Source organism: Budorcas taxicolor, chromosome 25 (genome assembly GCF_023091745.1).
Source record: "Budorcas taxicolor isolate Tak-1 chromosome 25, Takin1.1, whole genome shotgun sequence".
NCBI lineage: Eukaryota > Metazoa > Chordata > Mammalia > Artiodactyla > Bovidae > Budorcas > Budorcas taxicolor.
This window is the reverse complement of record NC_068934.1, coordinates 6,382,486-6,401,963: the sequence shown is the minus strand read 5'-3', so window position 1 is coordinate 6,401,963 and position 19,478 is coordinate 6,382,486. Positions and strand designations below refer to the sequence as shown.

At 41.5% G+C, this 19,478-nt stretch overlaps 1 pseudogene; it reads left to right on the top strand.

Moving 5' to 3' along the window:
- The window catches only part of LOC128069082 (putative tripartite motif-containing protein 64B), a 65,433-nt pseudogene that overhangs the window by 13,893 nt on the left and 32,062 nt on the right, over nt 1-19,478 (top strand).

The window sequence follows — 19,478 nt, the reverse complement described above, 5'->3', positions numbered from 1 at the left end:
CACTGGTGAAAGAAATCAAAGAGGACACTAATAGATGGAGAAATATACCATGTTCATGGATCAGAAGAATCAATATAGTGAAAATGAGTATACTACTCATAGCAATCTATAGATTCCATGCAACCCCTATCAAGCTACCAACGGTATTTTCACAGAGCTAGAACAAATAATTTCACAATTTGTATGGAAATATAAAAAACCTCAAATAGCCAAAGCAATCTTGAGAAAGAATAATGGAACTGGAGGAATCAACCTGCCTGACTTCAGGCTCTACTACAAAGCCACAGTCATCAAGACAGTATGGTACTGGCACAAAGACAGAAATATAGATCAATGGAACAAAATAGAAAGCCCAAAGATAAATCCACACACCTATGGACACCTTATCTTTGACAAAGGAGGCAAGAGTACACAATGGAGAAAAGACAATCTCTTTAGCAAGTGGTGCTGGGAAAACTGGTCAACCACTTGTGAAAGAATGAAACTAGATCACTTTCTAACACCATACACAAAAACAAACTCAAAATAGATTAAAGATCTACAGGTAAGACCAGAAACTATAAAACTCCTAGAGGAGAACATAGGCAAAACACTCTCTGATATAAGTCACAGCAGCATCCTCTCTCACCCACTTCCCAGAATACTGGGAATAAATGCAAAAATAAACAAATGGGACCCAATTAAAATTAAGAGCTTCTGCACAACAAAGTAAACCATAAGCAAGGTGAAAAGACAGCCTTTGGATTGGGAGAAAATAATAACAAATGAAGCAACTGACAAACAACTAATCTCAAAAATATACAAGCAACTCCTGCAGCTCAATTTCAGAAAAATAAACGACCCAATTAAAAAATGGGCCAAAGAACTAAATAGACATTTCTCCAAAGAAGACATATGGATGGCTAACAAACACATGAAAAGATGCTCAACATCACTCATTATCAGAGAAATGCAAATCAAAACCACAACGAGGTACCATTTCATGCCAGTCAGGATGGCTGCGATCCAAAAGTCTACAAGCAGTAAATGCTGGAGAGGGTGTGGAGAAAAGGGAACCCTCTTCCACTGTTGGTGGGAATGCAAACTAGTACAGCCACTATGGAGAACAGTGTGGAGATTCCTTAAAAAACTGGAAATAGAACTTCCTTATGCCCCAGCCATCCCACTGCTGGGCATACACACTGAGGAAACCAGAATTGAAAGAGACACGTGTACCCCAATGTTCATCGCAGGCACTCTTTATATTAGCCAGGACATGGAAGCAACCTAGATGTCCATCAGCAAATGAATGGATAAGAAAGCTGTTGTACATATACACAATGGAATATTACTCAGCCATTAAAAAGAATCCATTTGAATCAGTTCTAATGAGGTGGATGAAACTGGAGCCTATTATACAGATGAAGTAAGCCAGAAAGAAAACACCAATACAGTATACTAACACATGGGTTTTAGAAAGATGGTAATGATAACCCTGTATGCGAGACAGCAAAAGAGACACAGATGTATAGAACAGTCTTTTGGACTCTGGGAGAGGGCGAGGGTGGGATGATTTGGAAGAATGGCATTGAAACATGTATAATATCATATAAGAAACAAATCGCCAGTCTAGGTTCGATGCAGGATACAGGATGCTCAGGGCTGGTGCACTGGGATGACTCAGAGGGATGGTATGGGGAGGGAGGTAGGAGAGGGGTTCAAGTTTCAAAGCACGTGTACACCTGTGGCAGATTCATGTTGAGGTATGGCAAAACCAATACAACATTGTACAGTAAAAATAATAATAATAACATAATAAAATAAAATTAAAAAAAGATGGAAGGGAAGAGAGGGAGGAAGGGTGAAATTTTACTATTAGTAAACCAGTTTTCCCTCTAAATAAATATTGAACATGAACACACACTAAAAAATTTAAAAATAAAATTTAAAAAAAAAACAAGGCAGAGAATCAAGGTCTGTCTAGTCAAGGCTATGGTTTATATAAATTTTCAATTTATATAAAATATAGAGTATATCATTTATTAATAGATGACTAAAACATTGAATTTGTTTGGAAAATTTCTTATCAGTTTCTGTCACTTACTTTCCTACTTGGCTTTAAAAGTTACAATTCTTTTTACCTAAAATAAGGAGAATTTCTCATAAGTTGTTTTTTTTTTTGCCATTCAGTGCTAATAAGTCTTATAACCCAACATAGATAGGGAGATATTCAGTCAAGTGGGGCTCTTCTTGTGAATTTAAAGCACATATTTTCTATATTCAGCATTTACTGTTTTCTAAGCATATTGCCAACATCCGCTGGATCATCGAAAAAGCAAGAAAGTTCCAAAAAAACATCTATTTCTGCTTTATTGACTATGCCAAAGCCTTTGACTGTGTGGATCACAATAAACTGTGGAAAATTCTCAAAGAGATGGAAATACCAGACCACCTGACCTGCCTCTTGAGAAACCTGTATGCAGGTCAGGAGGCAACAGTTAGAACTGGACATGGAACAACAGACTGGTTCCAAATAGGAAAAGGAGTACGTCAAGGCTGTATCTTGTCACCCTGCTTATTTAACTTATATGCAGAGTACATCATGAGAAACGCCGGACTGCAGATGACACCACCCTTATGGCAGAAAGTGAAGAGGGACTCAAAAGCCTCTTGATGAAGGTGAAAGAGGAGTGAAAAAGTTGACTTAAAGCTCAACATTCAGAAAACGAAGATCATGGCATCCGGTCCCATCACTTCATGGGAAATAGATGGGGAAACAGTGGAAATAGTGTCAGACTTTATTTTTGGGGCTCCAAAATCACTGCAGATTGTGACTGCAGCCATGAAATTAAAAGATGCTTACTCCTTGGAAGAAAAATTATGAGCAACCTAGATAGTATATTCAAAGGCAGAGACATTACTTTGCCGACTAAGGTCCGTCTAGTCAAGGCTATGGTTTTTCCTGTGGTCATGTATGGATGTGAGAGTTGGACTGTGAAGAAGGCTGAGCGCCGAAGAATTGATGCTTTTGAACTGTGGTGTTGGAGAAGACTCTTGAGAGTCCCTTGGACTGCAAGGAGATCCAACCAGTCCATTCTGAAGATCAACCCTGGGATATCTTTGGAAGGAATGATGCTAAAGCTGAAGCTCCAGTACTTTGGCCACCTCATGTGAAGATTTGACTCATTGGAAAAGACTCTGACACTGGGAGGGATTGGGGGCTGGAGGAGAAGGGGACGACAGAGGATGAGATGGCTGGATGGCACCACGGACTCGATGGACGTGGGTCTGAGTGAACTCCGAGAGTTGGTGATGGACAGGGAGGCCTGGCATGCTGCGATTCATGAGGTCGCACAAAGTCGGACACGACTGAGCAACTGAACTGAACTGAACTGAACTGAAGCATATCTAATTGCATAGTATACAAACCTAAAAGTTATAGTTCTTGACTTTATAGTATTTCATTCTTGAGATTGAAGATTGAACAGTAAGTGTAATCGGTAATAGAAAGTGTTATCATTGAGAGAGCCATACAAAGCATATATAGGGTAACAATATACAAAGGGCGACTGATACAGGAGCCAAGATGAAGTGAAAGTAGTAATGAGAATGAGGCAGGAGAGGCAGAACAGTCGAAGCTAATGCGCCAGGAAAGTGTACAGACTCCAAGTGTGTGTCCCAGTCCTTTCCTTCCCCAGCTGTGACCCAGTGTTCCCAATTTCTCTGTCCTGTCTCCTTGAAATTCTCACTGCCAGTTCCCAGAAAACTGACAATCACCTTGGTGTAGGGGCAGATCCTTTCTGGATCAATAGCAGGAGAGATCTGGCAACACTTACTCTGGAGACTGAAACTACTAGTTACTGTCCTCTTTCGTGTTTGCACACAGCTTGAAAATATTTAATCTGGGTATCACCTACAATATACAATCTAAGACAGGGAATTTAAATCAGCTGATTATTTGAATTCTATTGATGGGAAAACAGTTGTTTGGATGAAGTTGTGGCCTGTTTATGTCTCTCTAATAGACCAATAACTCCAGAGCACTTTGCTATACATGACTTGATGAGAGAGTGCATGGAAAGCTAAAGGCAATAGAACTTTTGCCTGAAATGACTTAAAAATGACAGTCAGTAATTGGATTAAATGAATTTGAGTTATATAAAAGTTGAGGGCATTTCCGCATGAGTTTTATTTTTTCATTATGTAGTATTATTATTTTTAGAATATATAAAAATGAGTAAATTCATTTCTCTCTTACTATAAACAACTCCAGTTTCCTCTTTCATGAATTTGTGATACTGTAGGCTTTTTGTACATTGATTAGAATTATAATTTGTATTTATTTTTATGTTTAATTTAGAAACAACGTTTTCACTGTATTTCTTGTATTATCTTTTAAAATATCAAGGGATTCGGCTTTGAACAAAAACAATAGGAATAAAAAATACAAACGGTATCTAGAAAAGAAATGTAAGCGGTGCTACAGAAAAATATTGGATCAAAGATAGTATACAAAGGCCTCAGGGCCCTAGACTGAAGCCCTACAGCGCAGATTTCCGCGGCCCTAGGGGCGGGAGCAAGAGCGGGGGCGGCCGCGAGAGCAGGGACGGCCCTGGGGACCCTGTGACCCTGCAGGTCTGGAAACCCCGGCCTCAGCCCCGCCTCTGGTTCCGTGTCACTGCTGGGGACAGAGCTCTTGTGAGCTTAGTCTGTCCGTGGTTCTCGCCTCCTTTCTGGAAGGAGCCTCCTCCTTCCCAGAGAGAGGCGCGTCTCCAGGATCTCTGCGGCCGCGGATCTGAGCTCCGAGCCATCGCGGGGCGGCGGGGGGCTCCTCTCCGCGCCCCGCCGAGCGCGCCCGCCGCCGGGAGGAGCGCCGAGGCGGAGCGCGGGGCGCGCGGCTCCGGAGCCCGGGAGCACGCGGGAGGGCGCGCGGCGAGCCGGTCCCCGGCCGGTCCGCGGGAGGGGTCCGGCTCCGTCCCGCCGAAGCCGCGCAGGGAGTGAGGAGGCGCGGAGGGCGACGGAGAGCAGACCGAGCCCCGGACGGTTGACGGCGGCTTCGTCACGGGGCCCGCGCTCCTTCTGTCCACGGGAGCCTGGTGGCGCCGAGGAGGCCTGCGTCCCCGGGGATGCTGTCGCGGGAGGGAGGCGGTTCGCACGTCAGGAACCCGGGATCTGCGGGCCCTGTGCTGGAAACGGGGCGCGCCGGGCCACTAAGCCCTAGAGGAGATTCGCGGACTTTTGTGGCCGCGACCTCACCTCCGGCTCCGCGGGCAAGGAGGCCGAGGGCCCCGTGTGCGGAGCGAGGCCGCGGGGGACTTCGGTGTCCAGGGCGACCTGAGGGGAGGCTCCCCGGGGCTGCAGGACCTCCCAGCCCAGGCGCAGCTGGCCGTGCACAGGGAAGCCCGGGGGCTCCTGTGTGCGCCTAGTTTCTCCTCCTCCTCCTTGGGACGCCGAGGACGACTGCAACCCGCCAGGCTCCTCTTTCCATGGAATCTTCCACGCAAGAATTCCGGAGGGGACTGCCGTTTCCTCCTCCAGCAGATCGTCCCTGGTCAAGCAACTACCCCGCGTCCTACCGGCGTGTCTGTACTACTGAGCCTCCTGGGAAGCCCTAGTGCGCTCCTAGCACTGGCCATTTTCCTCTGAGATAAATACAGCTAGGATTTCTTGTTTATTTGTTTGCTTTCAACTCGGAATATCATGCTTTTTAAATTTATTTCTTCAAATAAACAGATACCAACAAATGCTGACCGCCATGCAAAATATAAAGTAGAAAACATGTCACATGCCAACAAAGATGTGGAGTAGCAGAACTCATTTATTGCTGTTGGCAATGCAAAATGGCACAGACACTTAGGAATAAACTTTGGCAGTTCTTCCAAATCTAAACAGGTGTTTGTCCAGCAATCTCACTCTTTCTTATTTGCGCAAGGGCTTAGAAAATGTCTGCTTACTCTAAACCTGTACACAGATGTCTATAGCAACTTTATTCATAACTGTGGAAACATGGGAGCAACCAAGACGTCTCTCACTAGGTGAGTTCAGTCGCTCAGTTGTGTCGGACTCTTTGCGACCCCATGAATCGCAGCACGCCAGGCCTCCCTGTCCATCACCAAATGCCAGAGTGCACTCAGAATCACGTCCATCGAGTCAGTGATGCCATCCAGCCATCTCATCCTCTGTTGTCCCTTTCTCCTCCTGCCCCCAATCCCTCCCAGCATCAGAGTCTTTTCCAATGAGTCAGCCCTTCACAAGAGGTGGCCAAAGTACTGGAGCTTCAGCTTTAGCATCATTCCTTCCAAAGAAATCCCAGGACTGATCCCCTTCAGAATGGACTGGTTGGATCTCCTTGCAGTCCAAGGGACTCTCAAGAGTCTTCTCCAACACCACAGTTCAAAAGCATCAATTCTTTGGCACTCAGCTTTCTTCACAGTCCAATTCTCACATCCATACATGACCACTGGAAAAACTACAGCCTTGACTAGACAGACCTTTGTTGGCAAAGTAATGTCTCTGCTTTTCAATATGCTATCTAGGTTGCTCATAACTTTTCTTCCAAGGAGTAAGCGTCTTTTAATTTCATGGCTGCAGTCACCATCTGCAGTGATTTTGGAGCCCAAAATAATTAAGTCTGACACTATTTCCACTGTTTCCCCATCTATCTCCCATGAAGTGATGGGACCGGATGCCAGGATCTTTGTTTTCTGAATGTTGAGCTTTAAGCCAAATTTTTCACTCCTCTTTCACTTTCATCAAGAGGCTTTTTAGCTCCTCTTCACTTTCTGCCATAAGGGTGGTGTCATCTGCATATCTGAGGTTATTGCTATTTCTCTGGCAATCTTGATTCCAGCTTGTGCTTCTTCCAGCCCAGCGTTTCTCATGATGTACTCTGCATATAAGTTAAATAAGCAGGGTGACAAGATACAGCCTTGACGCACTTCTTTTCCTATTTGGAACCAGTCTGTTGTTCCATGTCCTGTTCTAACTGTTGCCTCCTGACCTGCATACAGGTTTCTCAAGAGGCAGGTCACGTGGTCTGGTATTTCCATCTCTTTGAGAATTTTCCACAGTTTATTGTGATTCACACAGTCAAAGGCTTTGGCATAGTCAATAAAGCAAAAATAGATGTTTTTCTGGAACTTTCTTGCTTTTTCCATGATTCAGCGGATGTTCAGGGATGAGTAAACCATGGCACATCCAGACCACGGAATGTTATTCAGTGCTCCAAAGAAAGGACCTATCAAACCACAGGAAGACAGGAAGGAAGCAAATCCAACCAGTCCAATCTAAAGAAGATCAGTTCTGGGTCTTCTTTGGAAGGAATGATGCTAAAGCTGAAACTCCAATATTTTGGCCACCTCATGCAAGCACTTAACTCATTGGAAAGGACTCTGATGCACAGAGGGAGTGGAGGCAGGAGGAGAAGGGGACGACAGAGGATGAGATGGCTGGATGGCATAACCGACTCGATGGACATGAGTTTGGGTGAACTCCGGGAGTTGGTGATGGACAAGGAGGCCTGGTGTGGTGTGATTCATGTGGTTGCAAAGAGTCAGACACGACTGAGCGACTGAATTGAACTGAGAGCTTATCCTGAAAGTTTAATATGCCCCAAACTAAAGGCAGCTCAGACTTGGGATATTCCGACAGGAGGTGAAAATTTATGAATATATCTAAAATTTCTCCCATTGCCCAGTTGGAGATCAAAACATTGAATGGCAGTACAAAAGTTGTTCCTTTCTGGTTTTTACACAATGAAATTACAAAAGGAGATTTTGAGAAGGGAATATGCCCTGAGGAGTCACCATCATCACAATTCTGCAAAGCTTGCTCAATCATGATTTGCATGAGTTTCACTTTCTCTATAATATTTCCCATTAGGAGAGACTCCCACCTTAGGATGCAGGGGATGAAAAAATGGACCCCTGCTACCATCTAATGGGCATCAAAGATGTGGGCTTCAGATAATAATTTTTCAGTCCTTGGTCCTTACCTGGAACAGCTCCATATTTGGTCTAGGACATTTTCTTGAATTCTTTGTCTATTACTTTGAGATCTATCTTCTTTCCACTCAGTTCCTTTTGTTTCTTTCTGATTGGCTTACAAATTTTTGGCCTTCTTTTGCAATAAACCCTTTGTGGTAATTTTCTCCCTCCTGAAGAATTGGAGTTACCATCTGATAAGTTTTCCTAATCATGTCTCTGTATCCATTCATGTAAAACTATTGGGAGAGGAGTTTCAACAGCATTTAGTTTGCGCTGACTCATTCTGTCTCCCAAGAAGCTACACCCATCTTAAATTCATATCTTCCTTCTTCTCAGAAATCAAACTTATTCCTCTTTCCTTTACTTATTTTTCATGGTTTTTGACTAGGTCAAGATCTAAACCCACCCTTTTCTCAAATAACTTCCACCCATTTCATAAACACGTTTCTGAAACATCTGGAGAAAATCTTTTCATGGGTCATTTCATATGCCTCCTATCAAATCTTTAAGACCCATGCAAGCAATTGAAATCTATGTGTAATTCATTTATCATGTGCAGTATCCTGATTTCAACGTTAAGAAGTAAACTGATGTCTTATCTCAAACCTCCCAAACACCATAGCCTGACTTCTCTCTGAGCAGCTATGTTCCATTTTGCCCTCAGGGTTGGTATTCTAAGGAAAGATTTTCAGATTTTCATCTACTACCCTCAAACAGATGCTCATCCTCCCAGTCATTTTTTTCGTTCCTTTTCTCTCTACAAACAGGTTCAGTAAAGTCACAGGCTCCTACCCGCATTGTTTAGAAGGTCATTCATTCTCATTCCATTGCATATTCCTTCCCAGTTTTGAATTCACTCTCTCACTCTTTATCTGTTTCTCTTTATTCCTTTCCCTCCTGAGGTTTTTCTTTAACATCTCACATTTTCTGCTTACTCTCTAGATAATGAGCTGTTACTCTTCACCATGATACTCACACCTCTTAAATTGCTGTTCAATTTCCTTTGTATCCACCTGAGCTCAGGTACTAATCAGATTGAAAACACCTGTGTTTCTCAATAATATGTCCCTTACTTTCTAGAATGTATGACTTATACAGACATCTGTGCCTGAAATAACCCATGAATTTTTAAATGCCCCCTTGATCTTCAGAATGAGAACTGGTCTTAAACCTGGGAAGTTTCCCCTGTGATCCTGAATCCCTGGTGCGGAGTCGTCCTCGTCCCATCCTGTGCCTCCATCTCAGCACTTGTGCCGCATTCTTCTCATGGATCTTCTGCTGTATTTCCTGATCCATTAGATTCAAAAAGCCCAGGAGGCTTGGAAATGTAGGTTGAAATGGTTCATGGAATATTATTCTAAATAGTGTTCAACCCATTCTCTGAAATTTTTAGCACATGATTATTTCACCTCAAACTATTAAGGGACAAGTTTTCAGCATGTCTGCCTCGATCTTTTTCAAAGAGAAATGCATTCTCCTATTTACCACCTAAGCGTCAGTTCCTTCGCCATATTTTTTGAGGTTTCTTTCAACATCTTGTATCTTTTCCATTAATATCTCATTTGGTTTGCCAGCTTCTCCTGTAAAATAATTGACTTTTAGCACCAGAAAAGATTGAGGTTTCAAACCCCAAACAAGGGCGTGTACTAGGGAATGTCAGATACAGGAACTGGAGGAAGATTAGCAAGGCCATAACAGATCACCACATTTCCCTTTTCTTCCTCACTAATTTCACAATTTCAAGAGATTCCACATGACAGAACTGCACCCAGGGAATCATCATTTTAGGGAAAGGAACAAGGTTTTTTTGAAGATAGCTAATTTTCAGATACTGTGGGATCTTGTATAAGAGTTTGATTCTAGTGATGTTTGCTCCCTGTTAATTCCCATGTACTGAATCTTCCTTCTTTGTCCAGGGTTAGGAAACCAGGACCCAATGAAAAAGACTTTTTATGCTTGTAGATTTTGGAGTCTAAGACTTTTCTCAAAATGAAGGCTTTACAGAGTGTTGAGCATAATATTGTGTCATCCAAATAATCACGGGGGCTTCCTGGTTTCTCAGCAGTAAGGAATCCAAATGCAAATGCAGGAGATGTGGGTTCAACCCCTGGGTCAGGAAGATCCCCTGGAGAAGGAAATGGCAACCCACTCTAGTGTTCTTGCCTGGGAAATGCCATGGGCTGAAGAGCCTGGTGGGCTGCAGTCCATGAAGTCACAAAGTCAGACATGACTTTACAACAAATTGACTTCATAAGCAAGCCAGTGGATACAAGTTCCATAAAGGCAGATGTGCTATGGCATTTTCTCCACAATTGTATCACTGCTAACTAGATTTGTCCTGCCACTCAGTAAAGAGAAGTTTCAGTCATCATCATGATCATCATATCCTTTTAGTCTCTTAGGTGTACCATCCCCAAGCTTCCTAAGTGCTCTCAGGGGCATCACTCATTCAGGATTCCTCAGAAGCCTCTGCTGTGGGACAATGTCTGTGAGTCTTGTGCTCCTGACCTTGAGAGCAAACCAAACAGAGCAAGCTCTTGTTGGCTTCACAGAAGATCGTCTTTGTCTGCTTCTGCGTCCCACACAGGTGTTCCTCACACTTCAGGAATTGCCTGAGATTGGCTTTTCTGACAGTGGACACCAGAGTCTTCAGAAGAACACTGGTTTTGAGGTTTGTCTGTTCTGATCATTGTCCACACCTGGACAGCTGGCAGGGACTTCGGCTTGTTCCCAGAAAAGACAAAGACAGGACCTACAGAAGCTGTGCCCACAGACTATGGTGACTGGGTCTAGAAGGAAATTCAGGCAGATGAGGCAGGTGAGCTCCTTCTGGAAGGCTTCTGGGATTTCTGAGTCCATTTTCCTGAGGGAAGAACATCAGGAGTTTATTCCTCTTTCCCCAAGACACAAAGGAACAAGCAAATTAGACTTGGAGGATGACTTAACTGAGGAACTCTATTGGGAACAGAAGAGACTGGAGTTTGCTTTGACACAAATTGAAAACTGAGACACAAAGAGAGCTCTCAAGAGCTGCAGGAAATTTTCTCGACCACCAAACAAACAGTATCTACTTCCTGCCCCCTTTTCCTCTACCTAGAGGAGAACTTCAATTTTGTTGAGGTCTTATTTTCCTCTAAGTAGCATGAGCTTTAGGAGTTAGATGTAATTTACAGCTCTTGTTATGGGTCTTGATTGCCCTAAACAATCAATCACAATACTCCATGCCAGTCATTGATTTAGCACACGATACTTGACTAAGCTTGTATTTTATTATTTCCTGTGATTGTCAGTATTCCTGTGATTGGATGTCCTTTGTTTTATCTCAATCTAAACTCACATCCACAATCACTTTTTTTTTCTCTCCAAAACACTTTCTGAATACATTCAGAGTTAATGAAGATGAAACTAAATTTTGTCAAATAGGATCCTATGTAACAGAAACTATTGACATAAACTCACTGTATTTAATTGTGGGTGCGTGCATGCTCAGTTGCTTCAATCATGTCTGACTCTTTGGGTCCCTGTGGACTGTAGCCTCCCAGGATTCTCCAGACAAGAATACTTTAGCGGATGGCTGTGCCTTCCTCCAAGGAATCTACCCGAACCAGGGATTGAACCCAGGTCTCCTGTGTTGGAGGCATGCCGGAAGCCAGTGTGAGGAACTCCGACAATGGCAAAGGTCATGAGGAAGGAGGTGCTGCATACGTAAAGGCGGGATCGAGCCTCAGGAAACCCCCTGTTCCCGAGCATCTACCCCCCGAAACCAGTGTCTGCCTACTTTACTGCCTCATGCTCTCACCTACACCTCTGACTTTACGGGGGGCTCTCCCCCACCACCTCTCTCGGAGAAGGAGTTAACCTACAGCTCCAGTTAATAAAAATTCCTGGGAGTGACTAGAATGCTTCAACTTACAAACTCCTCTGAAGGTTATCTAGCCTGCCTGAACAGGTTTGTCCAGCCACATGTGGTTATTCACAGCCTCCCAGCTGTGAGAGGCACAAAATGTTTTAAAACTTTCCAAAGACAGATTCTTTTGGGAAGATAGAAATTATTAGTATAGTGGGTTGACTAGGAATTATATTGGTGAAGGGTTTTTCATTTATTGGGCCAATGTTTGCTGCTAAATCCCCTGCCCTTATACATGTTAATGAATATATAACTAGCATATAGGAGAAATAAGTATTAACCTTTAAGATTAATCATGTTAAACCTTAGGCTAAGTAAATTCCTTTCTTAATTGTAACCCACTACACCCTCACCCTATAGGAATGCAACTTTATCTGGTACCTTCGGAGGCTGGTGCCTGGTTTAAGAAAAAATCACCCCTGGAAAAAAATAAGTTTTCTGGTTGACTGTTATCAGAAAGAAAGGGTCATAAAATGTTAGTAGGCCCCCTGGCCAGAAGATGATGTAAAACCCCTAAGACCTTTTATATGAAGCACCTGATTTTGATAAAGTTCAGGTCTGCTGACCCCGTGTGACTCTGTATTCATCCCTATGTATAACAAAAAGTGTATAAGTGAACCTGAAAAATAAAGAAAACAGACCAGTTCCTGGAAAGACTGGTTTCCCCCATGTGGTCTTTTCTTATTCTCTTCTTTTCTGGCTGAACTCCCATCTGGAGCGTGGAGGCTCGCCATGTCTACTTACTTGCCCTGGCTTCTAAGACCCATGAGAGAGGGAGCCCAAGGCGGGGCACCCTATGCTATTGAAGTAGGCACTGGTGGCCTATGTAGATGGTGCAAATTCCTTGTCTTGGAGTTTTATTGGTTTTCCATGTAAACCAAGTTATTCAGCCTCTTTTTCTCCACTAAATTTTCCTACTACACTATTCTTTTCTAATCTCTTTTTATCTGTAATTAAATAAGTTCTTTCCTAGGACTCTGACTCCGTCCTCACTTCGAATTACCCTGGATCAACCGGGGCTGGACCCCGGCACAGGCGGATCCGTAACCTCTGAGCCACCAGGGAAGCCCTTCATGAATTGTAACATATACTGATTGGCTGTCTTTCCCTTCCTGTTTAATCAGTATCATACTCATTAATCAAACCAAAAATGAAACCATAGGGTTACATCTTCCAAGTCTTCAAAATTACTATCAGACACCCCTTTCATCTTGTAGTAAGATGCAGTTTGCATGTAATGGTGATAATCAGCACTAAAAAATAAATCATACTCTTTAAAATTGACTTTGCTAAAATATTGGATCCTTGTGTCTGTACTAGTTAAGTACAGAAATTCCTCAGACATCTCAAGTGTCACTTTTCTGCTGGCTAAATTACTTCCTAGTTTCTTTAAAATTTCAGCCATAAAAACCCACGTTTCTGAAGAGAAATGATTTATTTCACTTTACTTTTTTTTCTTTTTTTTGGAAGGTTTTTCTTCTTCTTTTTTTTTTTTTTACTTTATTTTACTTTACAATACTGTATTGGTTTTGCCATACATTAACATGAATCCACCACGGGTGTACATGCGTTCCCAAACATGAACCCCCCTCCCACCTCCCTCCCCATAACATCTCTCTGAGTCATCACCGTGCACCAGCCCCAAGCATGCTGTATCCTGCATCGGACATAGACTGGCGATTCGATTCTTACATGATAGTATACATGTTACAATGCCATTCTCCCAAATCATCCCACCCTTTCCCTCTCCCTCTGAGTCCAAAAGTCCGTTATACACATCTGTGTCTTTTTTGCTGTCTTGCATACTGGGTCGTCATTGCCATCTTTCTAAATTCCATATATATGTGTTAGTATACTGTATTGGTGTTTTTCTTTCTGGCTGACTTCACTCTGCATAATCGGCTCCAGTTTCATCCATCTCATCAGAACTGATTCAAATGTATTCTTTTTAACAGCTGAGTAATACTCCATTGTGTATATGTACCACAGCTTTCTTATCCATTCATCTGCTGATGGACATCTAGGTTGTTTCCATGTCCTGGCTATTATAAACAGTGCTGCGATGAACATTGGGGTACATGTGTCTCTTTCAGTTCTGGTTTCCTCGGTGTGTATGCCCAGCAGTGGGATTGCTGGGTCATAAGGGAGTTCTATTTGCAATTTAAGGAATCTCCACACTGTTCTCCAAAGTGGCTGTACTAGTTTGCATTCCCACCAACAGTATAGGAGGGTTCCCTTTTCTCCACACCCTCTCTAGCATTTATTGCTTGCAGATTTTTGGATCGCAGCCATTCTGACTGGTGTGAAGTGGTACCTCATTGTGGTTTTGATTTGCATTTCTCTAATAATGAGTGATGCTGAGCATCTTTTCATGTGTTTGTTAGCCATCCGTATGTCTTCTTTGGAGAAATGTCTATTTAGTTCTTTGGCCCATTTTTTGATGGGGTCGTTTATTTTTCTGGAATTGAGCTGCATGAGTTGCTTGTATATTTTTGAGATTAGTTTGTCAGTTGCTTCATTTGCTATTATTTTCTCCCATTCAGAAGGCTGTCTTTTCACTTTGCTTATATTTTCCTTTGTTGTGCAGAAGGTTTCAATTTTAATTAGATCCCATTTGTTTATTTTTGCTTTTATTTCCAGTATTCTGGGAGGTGGATCATAGAGGATCCTGCTGTGATTTATGTCAGAGAGTGTTTTGCCTATATTCTCCTCTAGGAGGTTTATAGTTTCTGGTCTTACATTTAGATCTTTAATCCATTTTGAGTTTATTTTTGTGTGCGGTGTTAGAAAGTGATCTAGTTTCATTCTTTTACAAGTGGTTGACCAGTTTTCCCAGCACCACTTGTTAAAGAGATTGTCTTTACTCCATTGTATATTCTTGCCTCCTTTGTCAAAGATAAGGTGTCCATATGTGTGTGGCTTTATCTCTGGGCTTTCTATTTTGTTCCATTGATCTATATGTCTGTCTTTGTGCCAGTGCCATACTGTTTTGATGACTGTGGCTTTGTAGTAGAGCCTGAAGTCAGGCAAGTTGATTCCTCCAGTTCCATTCTTCTTTCTCAAGATTGCTGTGGCTATTCTAGGTTTTTTTAATTTCCATACAAATCTTGAAATTATTTGTTCTAGTTCTGTGAAAAATATGGCTGGTAGCTTAATAGGGATTGCATTGAATTTGTAAATTGCTTTGGGTAGTATACTCATTTTCACTATATTGATTCTTCCGATCCATGAACATGGTATATTTCTCCATCTATTAGTGTCCTCTTTGATTTCTTTCATCAGTGTTTTATAGTTTTCTATTAATAGGTCTTTAGTTTCTTTAGGTAGATACATTCCTAAGTATTTTATTCTTTTCGTTGCAATGGTGAATGGAATTGTTTCCTTAATTTCTTTTTCTACTTTCTCATTATTAGTGTATAGGAATGAAAGGGATTTCTGTGTGTTGATTTTATATCCTGCAACTTTACTATATTCATTGATGAGCTCTAGTAATTTTCTGGTGGAGTCTTTAGGGTTTTCCATGTAGAGGATCATGTCATCTGCAAACAGTGAAAGTTTTACTTCTTCTTTTCCAATTTGGATTCCTTTTATTTCTTTTTCTGCTCTGATTGCTGTGGCCAAAACTTCCAGAACTATGTTGAATAGTAGCGGTGAAAGTGGGCACCCTTGTCTTGTTCCTGACTTTAGGGGAAATGCTTTCAATTTTTCACCATTGAGGATAATGTTTGCTGTGGGAGTGTCATATATAGCTTTTATTATGTTGAGGTATGTTCCTTCTATTCCTGCTTTCTGGAGAGTTTTTATCATAAATGGATATTGAATTTTGTCAAAGGCCTTCTCTGCATCTATTGAGATAATCATATGGTTTTTATTTTTCAATTTGTTAATGTGGTGAATTACATTGATTGATTTGTGGATATTGAAGAATCCTTGCACCCCTGGGATAAAGCCCACTTGGTCATGGTGTACGATCTTTTTAATGTGTTGTTGGATTCTGATTGCTAGAATTTTGTTGAGGATTTTTGCATCTATGTTCATCAGTGATATTGGCCTGTAGTTTTCTGTTTTTGTAGTATCTTTGTCAGGTTTTGGTATTAGGGTGATGGTGGCCTCATAGAATGAGTTTGGAAGTTTCCCTTCCTCTGCAATTTTCTGGAAGAGTTTGAGTAGTATAGGTGTTAGCTCTTCTCGAAATTTTTGGTAGAATTCAGCTGTGAAGCCGTATTGCATTCCTTACATAGTTCAATAGAATACAATAGTGGACAATATTATCTCTCCTGTGTATACAGGCATACTCCATTTTTAAAGTAGACCATTGTAGATATTACACATGGAGATAAATAGCTCTAAAAATTATTTTTAGGATCTATACCACTTTCTGAGTCCTTGTAATGCATAGGAATAACTAAGATGAGTGAAATTAGAGAACTAAAATTAGTCACCATTAATTCCAACGTGTATGCCATTTAGACAATATAGAAATACAATAATTGTACTAAGTTGACTCACACAGTTACTTCAATGAAACAACCTCAGCTTTCTGTTAAAATCAATAAATTGTGTTTTTTTTTTCCCTCCTTCCTCAAGAGAGTCCCAGGAGCTGCTCTGTGATGAACTGTGTACTCGCCTAAGCAGATGTAGAAACCGTTCATCCTGGAGAATAATGTAAAGTTGGCTTAGGGATCAAGAGTTCCAGTGTGGTCATGATAGCTTACTAAAGTCTCAAGATCCAGGTGAGCTCCAAACACTCCCTCTCAGTACTGAAGAAAACTTTGGCTCCTGGAGTCTCCTTATAATGAATCTCTAAACCCCACCCATTTGTTCCAAATGATTGAATTTCATCAGTCTTCAAGTGGGGTTAATATGGATGATGAGATTCCCTGAAACAAGATAAGATTGCTTTAACACCTTGGCTTATCTACATACATGTCTCTGCAAACATCTGCTCATCAAGAATCACTGACTGTACTACAAACCCACCCTGAAATATAATGATATTCGACTTTCTGAATATTAATCATTTTTATTTTTAATTTACCAAAAAAGTTGGAAAGATTATTTCATCACTTAGAGAGTTTAGCTAATGTCTTGGAAAACTTGGATATCTGTTTCTTGAGGTTCGTTCAAATATGTTCTGTCATGGAGGAGGAGCTTTATTTTATCAATTCATTGATTTTCACATTTTAAAGGAACACTGTAATGTAAGAACTCCTGTGTTCACCACTTCAGAATGGAAACACCTCTTGCTCCTCACCCTCACACTCCAGATCGAGCACCCCAGTGCCCCCCAGCAACAACAGCACAGGGGTTTCTGCCTGGTGCTCCCCACCCAGCTCATGCAGGACAGTAGAGGAAGGCCCCAGCTCAGACACACCTTCAGGCCAATGACATTAAAAGGTTGCTCTGGAACAAAACAGAAACACTAGTGACCGCAGTGGGAAAATTAAGACAAAGACATATTTTGAAGAAATAACACATATTCTCACCTTTCTGTCCTGATATATTTCCCATTGGACAGTCAGCTGGAGAGGACAGAATTTTTGGAAAGAGTGGGAATCAGGACAGTGCCTTTACCTCTTTCAAGACACCTGTACTATTTATATATACTTTAAGGAGTTGATGGCTTCCCAGGTGGCTCAATGGTAAAGAAACCACCTGCAATGCAGGGCACACAGGAGACACGGATTTGGCCCCTGGGTTGGGAAGATCCACTGGAAAAGGAAATGGCAACTCACTCCAGTATACTTGCCAGGAAAATTCCATGGACTGAGGAGTCTGGAGGGCTACAGCCCATAGGGTCAGACACAACTGAAATGACTGAACATGCATGCAGGCAAGGTGTCGATGCTCCTAAATGTTTATGAATGTGCATTTAAAAATGATCTTGACGATTCATAGACTTAGAGAATGAACTTATGGATGTTAGGGGGAAGAATGGGAGGAAGAGGGATAGTCTGGGAGTTTGGGATGGACAGGTACACACTACTGTATTTAAAATGGATAACCAACAAGGACCTACTATATAGCACATGGAACCTTGCTCAATGATATGTGGCAGCCTGGATGGGAAGAGGGTTTGTGGGACAATGGATACATGTATATGTATGGCTGAGTCCTTTTGCTGTTCACTGGAGACTATCACAACATTGTTTGTTAATCAGCTATACTCCAATGCAAAACTAAAAGTTTTTAAAAAATGAAAATGATCTTGAATTGCAAAAGCACAAACCACTGTCTTAGGGGGGCCCACAATTGTTATAAGCATCCCCAGGTCATTATTTTTCAATTCTTAACCAATTTCCCTAGCACCCTTCTTTGGTAAGTGAAGTGTGGCAGTATAGGTTAATTTCTACAATATTTTGTGTTTCAAATTAGTCATAAAGTGTTTTTAGGAATGCTGACATAAAGGTGACTTTATATTATTTCTCTGTTTTTCTGTATTTACAAATTGCAGCAGTCACAAAAATCAGGGCACCAGACACAAGGATACAGTTTCCTCTTTGGAACACACGGGTACTCTGGATCTCCTCAGTGGAAGAGTTTGGTGACTGTGTTATCCCAGAGTTCTCAGAAGTGGATGACATTAGGCCTGTAAGTGCATGTTCAATGAAAAGTCTGCCCCTGCTGTGGGGCAGGTGGGAATGAGGCTTAAGGGAGAGGGGATATGTATATATATACATGCTCCGATTAAAAATACACTTTAAAAAAGTTGGCTGCTCAGTGTAAGCTCTCTAGTTTAGAATCAGGATGAGAGACTTATGTCTGCAAACTCCCTTCATGATAGCCCTTGGATTACTTTAGTGCTTGTGTGAATAATCAAAGACCGGGTGACCCTGTGGGCATGTTTCAACCTGGCTGCTGCCTTCACTTCCCCTCTGTCATGTAGCCCTGCCAAAGAATTTACCAAATATAAAAATACCTCATTGTTCTATTATAAGTTTATTATGAAGACCGCACGGAGTAAGTGTACTAGGCAGATAGTCGGGAACTCAATAAATTGATCATATCTGATCATACACATTTCTGGATGCAAGAGAAAGAAATTAAAATTTTGTCCACTAAGATTACTGTTTGTGAACTTGACTGATTTCAGTGGGTTTCCATTTTTAACCTTATAACATTCAGTATGGTGAATTGTTTTTCAGTATTTTTTGCTGTCATATGGAGTCAACTGCTTTAGAATATTAACTAGTTAAAAAATATACAAGAGATCAGAGACTAAGTGCAAACTACTGTCACTTACATGGTTTAATATGTAAGATATTTTGTTCAATGATATTCCATATTTCAGAAATTCTGATTGATTTTCTATTTACTGATTTAGTTATTGCAAATGCTATGTAATACAGTCTTTGGTCCATGTATCCTTGTTTGTAATAATTTCTATTGGAAAGAATGCTAGAGGTAATGTTGCTAGGTCAAAAGATTTATATAATTCCTTGGAAAGCCCAAGAAGCCCCCAATGAGTGGATATCACAAGTTCCACCATGATTTGAACTATACACTAAGCACCATTCCTTTTGTTTACTAACCTGATATAAATAAGTATACCACTTCATTCCTGCACCCCAGTCTGGTTCATTTATGCAAGTAAAGCACATTGCTTA